Raw genomic sequence first — 13,891 nt, 5'->3', positions numbered from 1 at the left:
TCTTCTCAGAAAAAAACAATTACTTTTGTAAACTTAACAGCTATTTGAAAATGACAGAAAATGGTATTAAAATTAATGGAAAATACTAAAGACAACCAACGCAGCAGCTACAAGAATTCAAGAAGGGATAGAACAGAGTTTCTACCTTCAAATAGCTGATAAATAAAGATAATAAAACAGGTTTATCAGCCTAGGGAACATGGTGAAACCCCATCTCTACTAAAAATACAAAAAAGTTAGCCGGGCGTGGTAGCGCGTGCCTGTGGCCCCAGCTACACAGGAGGCTGAGGTGGAAGGATTGCTTAAGCCAGGGAGGCAGAGGTTGCAGTGAACTGAGATTGTGCTACTGCGTTCTAGCCTCAGTGATAGAGTGAGAACCCGTCTCAAAAAAACAAAAAGACAGGTTTAAAAAAATCATGGCATGGCAAAATTACTACAAGAATGGTATAAGTCAAAATGTAGAAGAGACCATATTCAATTGAGTGAAGTCAAAAGACAGTTTGCCCCCATCTTCACTATTCCCATTTAATTCAGCAGCAACCTTGTTGCCTTCATGTCCTGAACAACATCTTGCCCCTCCATTTGCAGGGCCAGTCCCTCAGGGCCCAGACCGCTCACTTCAGCCTCACAGAACTTCCAGCCATGTTTTTCACTGTTGTCCTAGCAATCCCTGCGGTAGCATTTCCCAAAAAACATAGATAACGAAACACCTCTTCTTCCTCACATTCAAATGTTGTAAGACAGTGCTCATGCGTCCCACAGGGATTCTTTTCTTCCAGCAAACATCCCTGACCCATTCAACTACTTCCTAATTTCCAGACTCAACATCACCTTTAGTGTCAGCATCCCTCTAAAACATTGGTACCCAGAGGAGAAGAGCAGGCCTTTCTTTTGACATATTTAACAGGCTGTGACTGTTACTGAACATAGCCCTTATGGGTAGATTGAGGGGGTGTGTTACTTGAACCCCTGAAATCCTGATAAGAGTCACATGTGTTGTAGCCCATGACCAAGTCTCAACCCTGTTATAAAGAAAACGAGCCCACTTTTGGATGCCTTATTTTTGGCAAATCCAAAAATAAGGGGTCACTGCCGCCTAGTGACCCCTGCTTTACGTTCCAGATGTTTAGTAAAATGTACTAGTCCTTTATTCTAGGCTACCACCGTGCATATTGAGTACCAACCCATAGTTTTTGAAATCCATCTCTGCCCACTTTTGGTTCATTAGATGTCTTCTGAGACCTTCCACGATAGTTTCTTGAAGACATCGGACTGGCTATGAAGACATATCTGTAAGCCTTTTCAGTATCCTTTGACCTCATTTAACTAAATTTGTGTGCTCTCTCACACTGCTTTCTCATCTTGGACTTCCACTTTAACTCTAATTATTTTGGTATTTCTAGTCTATAGATTATTCTCCTTGACAAAGTATGTGAAAGTGAAATGGAAAGTAAGTACCATAAAATCTGTAAACTTGAACCACTAAGGCCTTAGAAATAATCTAGCATGAGTGTGTGCAATCAACACACAACCGAGAAGCAAGGAAGTCCCAGGTCACTTCACCTACACTGTTTTACTCATTCACAGCCATCCCTGAATACAGGACACTAAGGCCTCAGGGAGTCTGAGCAGCCCAGGACACAGCTTCAAATTTTTCACTCCACTCAAAAGACGATGAAGGGAGGGAGGCAGTCATGAAAGACACAGTTCTAAACATTTGTTCTGTGCCCAGCACTGAGGATCCAGAGGAGTGAGCTTCTTCGTCTGATCCCTTCAAGGGTCTCTGTTTTCAAACTACTCATCATCACAACCATCCAGTGAAATAGGGATGGAAATAGTAATTTTTACAGGCGAATTGAAGCTCAGATAAAAAAAAAAAGTAACTTGCTGGCTGGATATGGTGGCTCACACCTGTAATCCCTGCACTCTGGGAAGCTGAGGTGGGCAGATGACTTGAGGCCAGGAGTTTGAGACCAGCCTGGCCAACACAGTGAAACCCCGTCTCTACTAAAAATACCAAAATTAGCTGGGTGTGGTGGCGCAAGACTGTAATGAGCCCGTGAGGTGGAGGCTGCGGTAAGCCTTGTTCCCATCACCATACTCCAGCCTGGGTGATAGAGGGAAATCCTGTTTCAAAAAAAAAAAAAAAAAGAAAGAAAGAAACTTTCCCAGAGGCACACAGCTAGTACAGGAGCTTTTCACAATGCCTGGCCTACTCTCCTAAATCACTAGTGAGACACAAGGTGGGTGTAATTAGCATGTAATGCACCTGGACAGTGTGCACTTTGTGAAAACACTGTTTGTGAGAATGGCAGTCTCCTGGTTTACCCACTCTAGATGGACAGCAGTTCTCAGGAGCAGATTTGTCTGATGCAGACATCTGTCCCCTCTGGAAAACAGACTGCTGAAGAGCAAAGATCGGGCCCATATTATCATCTGTTAAATGGGTATAATAATCGGACCTACCTCATCAAGTTGTTGTAAAGATTGAGACAATTCATCCAAAGCACTCTGTAAATATCAGATATCATTATTAAGAACTCTGAGAATAGTTTTTCCAGTAAAGACATTTTTTCTTTTTTTCCATTAAATTTTTTTTTACTATGGAAATTTTCAAACATATAGAAAGGTACTATAGAAAGAATGGCAGACTGAATCTTCACATACCCATCTCCCAGCTTCAATATTTGACATTCATGAACAATCTTATTTCATCTATAGTCACACACACACACGCACACACACAGTTATTTTGATCAAATTCTAGGCATAATTTCATTTGTAAATATTTGTGTATTTAGCTCTAAAATAGAGGAATTTTGTTTTTAAAAATCACAAGAATACTATTATCACACTTAAAAATTTTAATGGTAACTGCTTGATATTATCAAATATACAATTGATGTCTCTATTTCTCTACCACCTTATGATTGTTCTTGCTACAGTTTAGTTAGAGTAGGATCCAAGAAAGCCTCACACCTAGTGATTGCTGGGTCTCTTTTATTTTATTTATTTATTTATTTATTTATTTATTTATTTATTTATTTATTGTGAGACAGAGTCTTACTCTGTTGCCCAGGCTGGAGTGCAGTGGTGCGATCTCAGCTCACTGCAACCTCTGCCTTCCAGGTTCAAGTGATTCTCCTGCCTCAGCCTCCCAAGTAGCAGGGATTATAGGCACATGCCACCACACCCAGCTAAATTTTGTATTCTTAGTAGAGACGGGGTTTCACCATGTTGGCCAGGCTGGTCTCAAACTCCTGACCTCAGGTGATCCGCCCGCCTTGGCCTCCCAAAGTGCTGGGATTACAGGCATGAGCCACCACGCCCAGCCTGAGTTTCTTTTAATCTACAGCCTTCCCCTTTTCCTTCCTTGTTTCTCCCTTGTAGTTTTTTTGGTTGAAGAAACTAGGTCATTTGTTTTCACTGATATAATTTCCCACAGAATCCTGTGAGCTATATAAAAATAATTTCTCTTTCAGTATAAGCAATTCTACTTTCCTCTCTTTAGCTCAAGAGTAATTTTCTGCTTGTTATCATTTGTTACTTTTATCCTTGTATAAAAAATTTACATGAGAAACAGTTATATTTATTTTACTTAGATATGTATTTAGCATTTACTATGTCTCAGGAACTATTCTCATTCCTTCACAAATGTTAGTTCATTTAATTACCATAATAATATTATCTTCTTTTTACAGATGTGATGTCTAAGACTCAGAGAGGTTAAGTAACTTACCTAAGGTCACACAGCTAGTAAAAAGGCAGACAGCTCTATATAGAAACTAGGATTGAAAGAATATTAAATGTTCACTTGATCCAACCATTTTTGCAGTCAGTGCTGTACAGCTGAAAAGGCACTAGACTTGGGTTTTGAGTTTGACTATTCCATGTATTAGTTACGTGACTCCGAGCAGAGTACTAAACCTCTCTGCTTTCTTGATATACAGTGAGCATTTAATAAACACTAAACATGAACCCCACCCAGAGAGCCATTTCAAGGGCTGTGAAATCTCTTTTTTATAAATTTCACCTTATAATAAACCGCACAAGTTAAGAATGCAGTAGACAGACTCTATTAAGTCCCAAATCTTTGGGCAGTTTTTCTCCAGTATTCAGTTATGAATATTACCTATGAATTAACATTTAGTAAGTGGGGACTTTGAGTCACAACTAAAATGCGTATTGTGAATTAATTGCAGGATGGGTTAACTGGATTAATTAAAGAGAGAACAATTGTCATCTGATAAAAATACATAAAATATTGTGTTAAAACAGTCAAGAGATGAAAAAGCAGACAATATCAGTTAAAATTATATGCATTTGCTTCAAATAAAATGATTGAACTTTAGAAGATAAATTTCCTATTTGATATATTTAATACAAACAATCTATAGTATGTGAATAGTTGAGGAGTAGTTACAACTTTTTTTTTTTTGAGACAGAGTCTCGCTCTGTCGCCCAGGCTGGAGTGCAGTGGAGCGATCTTGGCTCACTGCAAGCTCCGCCTCCCGGGTTCACGCCATTCTCCTGCCTCAGCCCCCTGAGTAGCTGGGACTACAGGCGCCCTCGCGCCTGGCTAATTTTTTGTATTTTTAGCAGAGACGGGGTTTCACCATGTTAGCCAGGATGGTCTTGATTTTCTGACCTTGTAATCCGCCTGTCTCGGCCTCCCAAAGTGCTGGGATTACAGGCGTGAGCCACTGCACCCGGCCTAGTTGAGGAGTAAATGGACTGAATTAAAGTTAAACCATAACCCCAAATTCAGGTACAAACTTATTGATCTTATTGAGCCTGGGTGTTAGCATTCCCAGAACAATTATCTCTAATAAATTGAAGTATGTGCTCAGATTACTTTCATAAATTGATGGGTTGTCAAAATAATGGAATATATGGTGTTCTTTAAAAATTCCCTTCAAATTTAGTTTTACAGTAATACAGCAATTTAGAGAACAATCACCTTCTTGTACCTCCACATTTTAAGATTTATTTCAAATACACTTTCACATATAAAGAGAGCACCACACAGTGATAGCCTCTATGTACAACAAGTAAAATTAATCATTTATTATTTTTCTACTTCTAATTTTTCTTTAGGAAAATAATAAATAAGAAGTTAATTCCTTCCTGAAGAGGGAAAATCATTTTTAGTTGCTCATTTGTCCTTTAAAAAACCCTGCAGAGGTGATCAAGGAGAAACTTCATTATCTCCATCTTCAGGAAGCCTCTGTTACATTCCAATGTCCAACTGTCCAACTTCATTAGTTCTCAACTGGATAGAGTACTGCCCCCTTCAGCCCATGGAGAAAGGCAAATGCCTCCTTCAGAGTCCACCTAATGCTTTCTCAGATAAATAAGCATGAAGAAAAGTCAAAGTCCATTCTAGCTCTAAAATAAGGAATGAAATGTTTTCCTGATATGATTTTTTGTTTTCATCTGATAATAATTTTATATATCATAGAAACTGCATGGTACGTATTTCCTACCAGGATAGCCCCAGGATAATTTTCTTAAAACCTGCAGGTCACATGAAGATTATTACTGGTTATTTCTGCAGTACAAGAGAAAGAATCATTTCAATTCAACCATCAAACACCCAAAGCGACTCAGAGGCCCATAGCCGGCAATTTCCACTGCATGTAAAGGAAAAAAAGCACAGACACACACACACACACACACACACACACTAGTGAACATGCTCAGGGCAAAAGACCACTTAGGCCAGACAAAACCAGCCTGCAACTGTTTCATAATACTACCACAATTTTGTTATTACATTTTGCATATATAAAACTCATATTTTTTAAAAGGATATTCATGACACAAACAGGCCACGGTCACTGACTAAAATAATCTCTTAGGTTTTAGATATTTCAACAATATTGTCAGTCTTTGCATGTTGAATATGGGTTGCAAACTAGAGAGCGTGAAACTTTTTATTTATTTCTTGCATAAACACACAGAGGGGAAATAGACGTGGGTGGGACCTAGTTTTGAGGTGCCTAATAAGAAATATGTTTTTCCATATATTCAAGGTTCTTACTAAACCTCTTCAAAGAAATGGCAGCATGATGAGCTTTGAAAATGTGAAAGAAAAGAGCAGAGAAGGAGGGCCCCATGCACACACACCCGAAGAAGAATTGTGTTTCATGGTAACACACTACCCTCAGGTTCAGACCACACTCAACCTGTTTTTCTGTATATTCAAGGTTCTTACTCAACCACTTTCTCTTCTGTGGGGTTGTGATCAGAAGCCCCGTACTGTTCCTACCCTTGGAAATGGCGCATGGGATACCTGCCAACAACACATATGTGCTTCATCATGGACAGCAAACACACTCGTCATTCAAAACCAACATTCACAGGAAAGCACCATTTCTGTTTGCCTTTTTATGTTAATCCACATGCAACATATTTTGAAAACAGATACACTTCAACAGTTCAGAATATGCTAGTACTAATAAAACCAACATGTTACATGCTGAAGTAATTGCTCAATTCAGTAAAACCCCTAGACCCTCGGCAAACAAATGTGAAATTCAAGAAAATTTTAAACGATTATCTCGTCAAAGACTTTTGTCTTTGTTTATCAAAGACCCCCCAGGGCAACAAAGAATCCTGGGAGGGAGTGGCTTGTCCAAGGGTCATTGTATGTCAACGGCTTCAGGAACTTGGCACAGTCTGGAGACTCCCAGCAAAGAAAAATGTTTCCTCTGGGGAGCTCATTCAAACCCCTGGTTTGAAAACTAAGGTTTCATCTCTTTACCTCTAGTAGATCTAATGTCCATATGTCTTACTGTAAAACCAGGACTTTGACCCGACCCATGATTAACTTGCCTTTCAAGAAGGATCTGAGACACAATACCAGAGATGCCATTCCATGGTGAATACTTGAATGTATACCTGAAGAAAAAAGTCTCTTGTTTTTAAAATTAAACAGCACACTAAACACAGTCAATTTTGAATCCCAGCCTGTGTATTCAGGTCATGTCAGGTTTCTCCTAGTACTGCCAACTGCTTTGGCAGTTAACTAGGAAACAACAAGACAGAGGATTGGTCAGAAGTTAAGGAAGCCTCGTGTGTATGTTTAGCCTTGATGCTAAAATTCCCATAAAGACAGGGAGGGTCACACAGTACATGATGCAATTCATTTGATCTTGTTTACTTATTTATATATTTCTACTTCTTTCATTAAAAAATTCAACTAGGTGTTTAGGGAAAAAGGAGCATTTTAAGAATGGCCTAGTTTTCCCTGCTTTCATTTGTACATCTGATAATACATTCTGAAGCAAGAGCTGAATTCCAGAAAGGTGAAGGAATAGGATGGCAAGGTTAGGTCTGTGTGATCTGTGATCCAAAAATGTCAGCCCATCGTGCCGTGAAGAGGGAGTGGAGGCACACGTCTTCACTGAAAGGAGGTTCTGTTTTAGCTAAAATGAAGCACCTGTTCACATTGGAATCCTATGCGTAGGTAACTTGTAGTGAAATTCAGGTTTAAGAAAGAAAGAAATGTAGTGGGAAATCAATTCAAACATAGCCTAAAGCTCATCTGGCCTAGTGTTATCTTCAGAAAGGCACTTTTATATCACATAGGAATCTTTTTCAAAATACTCATGTGTAGCTCTCACCCCTAGATATTTGAGCAGTAGAGAACCATCCCATTGTTCCTGATGCATATCTCTGGGTAGCTTACTTATTTTAAAGAGGCAGCATTGCATGACAAAGGAATAGTTTAAAATGAAGCAAGTCATAATGTAATAAATGTAAATACTTTAATATAATAATGGATAATGTAAATAATTTGAAATAGTATAAATGGTCAGGTGTGGTGGCTCATGCCTGTAATCCCAGCACTTTGGGAGGCTGAGACAGGCAGATCACGAGATCAGGAGTTAGAGATCAGCCTGGCCAACATGGTGAAACTCCGTCTCTACTAAAAATACAAAAATTGGCCGGGCGTGGTGGCATGTGCCTGTAGTCCCAGCTATTTGGGAGGCTGAGACAGGAGAATTGCTTGAACCCGGGAGGCAGAGGTTGCAGTGAGCTGATATCATGCCACTGCACTCCAGCCTGGGTGACGGAGCAAGACTCCATCTAGGAAAAATAAAATAAAATAAAATAAAAAATAAAAATAAAATTAAAAAGTATAAATAATTTAAAATAATGTATCTAATTAATGTGAATAACAAACTAATATAAATGCCTATTCAAAAATGACTTTGCATCTATTTGATTAGTAAATCACCCATTTTCTCTTTTTCCAGAAAAAAGAATGACAGTACTAAAAATCTCTTTCCATTGATCTAAAAAATTGGTACTATTTTTGTTTTTGTTTTGAGACAGGGTCTCACTCTGTGGCCCAGGCTGGAGTGCAGTGGTGAGATCTCTGATCATTGCAGCCTTGACCTCCTGGGCTCAGGCAATCTTCCCACCTCAGCTTCCCAAGTAGCTGGGACTATAGGCACATGCCACTATGCCTGGCTAATTTTGTTTTTATTTTTGGTAGAAATGAAGTCTCACTATGTTTCCCAGCTGGTCTCAAACTCCTGGGCTCAAATGGTCCTCCTGCCTGGGCCTCCCAAGGTGCTAGGATTACAGGTGTGAGCCACTGTGCTTGGCCAAAAACTGATACTATTTATAGTGTATTAAGTCAGTTGCTATTCAAATATTCTTTGGCAAAAAATAAAACTAGGATCCAGGGCTTTAGTAGCACAGAGTCACTCAAGTTTTGGATTTGTGCATGTTTGACTAGGCTCAAGGAAAACAGAACTAGAAACACTGCCCTGCTCTGTCTGAAGGGAAACCTGTCTTGATTACTGTGACGCTTTTTCCCAAACACCATCCTAGACAGGCAGAGCTTTTAAATGGTCAGGTGATCTCCTGAGGAAAACACTGATGAAACCACCGATGAAACCACCGAGGATCTCAGTTTGCCCCTCCGGGTTTTCTCATGGGCTCCAGGCTGACTTTGTTATTCTCTTAAACTGGCAGGTGGCCCACAGGATGAGGTCTGCTTATGGGTGGGGGTGTGCGGTGTGCTTTTCATAATATATCAAGGAAAAGGTTTTGAATTATTTCCCAGAAATTCAAAATCAAGAGACTTCACATATAAATATCCAGATTAATGGCTTCTCTTTAAAACTTGGAAGTTGTACCAACTGTGGGCAGTCAGCCACCATCAGGGGTGGCCAGACAGGTCTCTGTGCTCAGTTTATGGTTTTTCATCCCAGGCATTACCTTGTTTGAGCCTTGTGAACTCTGAGTTTGTAAAACCTGCAGACAGACATCTGGATGCATTTTTCAGGCCCCTATGTCAATTACTCCACCTTCTGCTATGAAAATATTCAAAACTACAATCACTAATTTATATAAAATATGTAGAATAACAAGCTCATAATGAAGCCAAGTATTCCAGCCTCAACATGCATTTGAAAACATTTTTCTCCTTTCTTGCTTTCAACCTTGAAACATACTTTGAAACTCTTAATTTCTCCCTTTCACACCAGGAACTTCTGCGCACAGTGCTTGCTTATCTAATTATGTGCTTGCTTAGAAATTCCAGAGACCAATTTTGAAATGAAACAGGTAAAGAAACCAAGTGGCAGAATCCTCCCACTTAGGAGGAGTATGAATAGTTAGTTCACCACTCTCCAGCCCAAGTCAGGATGACACCAACCCAACAGGCAATTACTCATGATAAACATCGGAACTAGACATGCAGACCTGCGCCTTCCTGCACCACTACCATATATTTCCCATACCTTTTCCTGCTAAAACCCCTTCACTCAGCCCAAAAGGCAGAGATGGCTTCTTTGAGGCAGAAGCCCAGCCATCTCCCATCTGCTAGCATTTGATCATTAAAGTTGCCTTCCTTTCCTTTCACCATGCCTTGCTTCTCATGTTTTTGGTCTCTGAGTGGTGAGCAGCTGATTACTGGTTACAATAATAAAATCTCAAAAGATCTTAACTGTTATTATTTTGATCATATCATAACACCTCTCTTTATCCTCCGTAACTTATACATTCCTTTCTGTATGTTTTTCTTTTTTCTCTTCTGGAGACTAGATTAGGAAATAACCAATGTCCTGGCTTGTGCAGAAAACACAAGTATACACATTTATGTACACTGTAAGACTGAAATTTGAAATGTGTGTGTGTGTATGTAATATATATATATATATAAAACATATATATATGTTATATATATATATATAATATATATAACATGGGAGAGGCTGGGTGGGAGAATTGGGATGTTTAATACTCCACTCTATTCCAGCCCAGGGGCAAAAAACAAAAAAAAGCCCTCAATCTTTGTTTCCTTTCCAAGCCTATCCTTTGTGGTACTTTAAACATCTTTTCCAGGATTACTCTTATTTTAAAACTTCAGTTCTAAGGACATGTACTGAAACAAATAACTTAAATGGATCACTGTCACAAAAGGAGGACCTGCTTTTTATTTGGATGTGCCATCATACAAACACTGCCTTCAGTATTCTGGCAAAACAACACACAATGGAGGCAAAATTATGTGTCCAAAGAAATGTCAATACATCTTCTTATAGTCATCCTGCAATAGCGTGGGATTGAGATGATTAAATTCACAGCTCCAATAAACAGCATGCAAATTACTTCTTGAAGGGAGCGGCATAATAATACCTGGAGCGTAAAAAGAGGAAATGAAGTTTAATTAAGTGTTGCCCAGTGAAATCATACTGAAAAAGCACAGTGAAGGGGGAACTGAAAACTCACCCTTCCCAAGGATGGGAGGGACATGCTGTCAATTATAAAAAAACCTGATGAAAAAATACATTACTATATATGTATATATAGTATAACACATATGTAACATATAACACACTATAATGTATATAATATACATAATATGCATGTACATAATATACATGCATTGCAAAGTTAACCCAATCATAAATCAATCTCATTTTCATTTGTACTGAAATGTTGATTTATCTTTGTTTTTTTAATAACACTACTATAATCATAAAGAAGTCAAAACCCAAATAAGACTGGTATGTATTCTGTAGTTAATATGAATAAATATAAATACCTCCAAACACATCTAGTATTTATCTGTTAGCAATATTAAATCAGTGAGTTTAAGAACAGGCCCCAGATTAAAATTTGCATCTTCAAGGGACATCATGGCCCCTTGAAGAATGAAAACTAAGTCACAGAAGAGAAATCCAGTTTTGAGACTAAATGCTAAGATACATGCTTAAAGATTCGTTTTTGAATATAATATACTTAGGTTTTCCTTGGTCAAAATATCAAAATTTCAGCCTATCTGAAATGGCCTTGTGAACTATCATCCCCAATGCCCAAGCCCATCAGAACGTGCTCTCAAGAAAGTCTATGTAAATAGTTGGTACATGTATATAGTAATCTCTTGCTTCCCTGTGCCCATCTAAGTCCATATGTTCACTCTCCTGAGTTACACTGCACTTAGTAGCTGTTCAATGAATGTAGTCTGTGTAAATTATCTGTATAAGTTATATATAATTGTACAAATTATCATTATGGAAAGCAAGACTTTTCTCGATTTATGATATTTCAAACATTACATACCAAATTAAGGAGAAAGCTTTAGACAGTATTTTAAAGAAAAGAAGTAAAGGATGTAAAATGGCTATGATTTCTTGAGAACTTGTCATCATTATACTACTAATTACAGCAAACACTTCACACATAACACATACTATGTGGCAGGCATCGTTCTTCGTACCTTACATTATCAACTCACTTAGTCTGTGCAACGACACTGAATGAGATTGATAATACTACTACCTTCGCTTTACTGATGAGGAAACAGAGACACACAAACGTTGCATAATCTGCCTGATGTCACACTGCTAGCAGGCGGCACAGCCTAGATTTGGAGACAGCCAACCTGCCTCCGGTCTCTTAACTGTGCCAAGTATTATGGTAGGACCTTAATACACATGATCTCATGAATCCTCACAGCTACCCACCTAGACATATAATATTAGCCACATTTTACAGATGAGAAAAGAGCCTTTAAAATGATGCTCAAGGTTGCACTGAGAAGGAGCAGGTTTTGAAGCTAGGATTTGAAGCCAAGCCTGTCTAAATCCAGAGTTGACACACTTTCCAATTAATTGTAGTACTCCTTGAACATATGAAAACAGATAAGGAAGTTTCAAACTTGAAAAACACGTCAACTATCTGGTTTTTCTAAAAAATACATCAAGTCTACAATGGTGACTCTGGATTTACAGATAACTGCCTGTCTTAAAATCCCAGTGAAACTCCCTCCTTGAATGGAAAAGAATAGACGGATAACTGCCTGTCTTAAAATCCCAGTGAAACTCCTTCCTTGAATGGAAAAAAATAGACTGATGTAAAAAAAAAAAATGTAAAATAGATGATGCAATCTCTGAAACTTTAAAAACTTCATACTATTCCTTAAATTTTGATTAAAGCAGAGATATATCAATTACATTTAGCACATTTAGTTCCTATTCAGAAATCTCACCATCTCCACCCTTGATTACAGATCCTTTCCCTCTCTCTCTTGAAGCTGAGAGGTCACAGTTACAATTCATTAGCAATACTTAAGGCTTTTAGATGAGTTGTCAGACTACCACAGTTATATTACAGTGAGCAGTAATAGGAATCAGGCATCTCTTCACACAAAAAAAGTCATTTCCGATAACAATCAAAGCCATAACAAAAAACCCTCTTCTAACATCCTATGCCATTATAATAGCTGTCTTTGACAACTAAATACCAAGTAATCAAAACAAATGTTAATTAGCACCCAGCATTTACCATTCATAGAGACAGGCCATCATCCATTAATTATCAGACCAGTAACAGAGTATTGATCACAATTTGTCAACTTGCAAATAACTGAAACCAGTAAAAGAAGAAAAGAATCTTTCAATAAACAACAGGCTTTCATTTCATAAACACTTAACCAGCTCTTTTATTGTACATTACTCCTCTCATCAATAAATGCTTTTCATATAATTGTCTCTCTCTTGATTGTGCTGGCTTTTTAAAACAAAAATTATGTGGTTTAGTGAGAAGATATGAGGCACATATATCATTTTGGCAGCCAATATCAAGTCGTGATGGAATTAAGAGTCAATACCTTGCAGAAGTCATAAAATTAGCGCTTCCAGCCTAGGTGCCTTACCTTAAAATACCATTAGTTCACTTGCATTTCTCATCCATTTAAAAAACATTTACTGAGTATCTATGTGTGCCTTCTAAATACGGATTTAATTATCCAGATATTTGATTTGTGTTCTAAATCTTTTTTTTGAGATGGAGTCTCGCTCTCTCGCCCAGGCTGGAGTGCAGTGGTGCGATCTTGGCTCACTGAAAGCTCCGCCTCCCGGGTTCACGCCATTCTCCTACCTCAGCCTCCCGAGTAGCTGGGACTACAGGCGCCCAACACACCCGGCTTATTTTTTGTATTTTTAGTAGAGACGGGGTTTCACCGTGTTAGTCAGGATGGTCTCAATTTTCTGACCTCGTGATCCGCCCGCTTCGGCCTCCCAAAGTGCTGGGATTACAGGCGTGAGCCACCACGCCCAGCCTGGGTCTCTAAATCTTAATAGTGAATGCAAGGATATATAAAGCAGACATCTTCACAGAAAGAGGCAAAAACACACTATCTGCTTTGTCTTAGATCCCTGAGTCAATGTAAAGTCAGTTTTCAATCTAAAGAAAAAACAACAGACTTTACAGGAATCTGAAACACAGACCTTAAAATATGATCCTTCCTCACTAATCATTTCTTCCAAAACCTTCATAATGATTTTACAAAGAAATGCAACACATAAAAACTAAAACCACTTAAGGGATGGAATTATGACCAAATCCACTCTTACATAAATAAGCT

General features: G+C 38.5%; 1 protein-coding gene and 1 long non-coding RNA gene across 2 annotated transcripts in view; both read right to left on the bottom strand.

Moving 5' to 3' along the window:
• The window catches only part of SAMD5 (sterile alpha motif domain containing 5), a 441,477-nt gene that overhangs the window by 198,828 nt on the left and 228,758 nt on the right, over positions 1-13,891 (bottom strand). The gene's annotated exons all lie outside the window — the stretch shown is intronic.
• The window catches only part of LOC129060099 (uncharacterized), a 91,056-nt gene continuing 87,476 nt past the window's right edge, over positions 10,312-13,891 (bottom strand). Inside the window, exon 3 of the long non-coding RNA XR_008526524.1 lies at positions 10,312-10,659. This is a non-coding gene — a long non-coding RNA (uncharacterized LOC129060099). The remainder of the gene's footprint in view (positions 10,660-13,891) is intronic.

The sequence above is a fragment of the Pongo abelii genome, chromosome 5 (assembly GCF_028885655.2).
Source record: "Pongo abelii isolate AG06213 chromosome 5, NHGRI_mPonAbe1-v2.0_pri, whole genome shotgun sequence".
Lineage (NCBI taxonomy): Eukaryota > Metazoa > Chordata > Mammalia > Primates > Hominidae > Pongo > Pongo abelii.
Note: the sequence above shows the minus strand (reverse complement) of the source record. Positions and strands in the feature narration are given on the sequence as shown.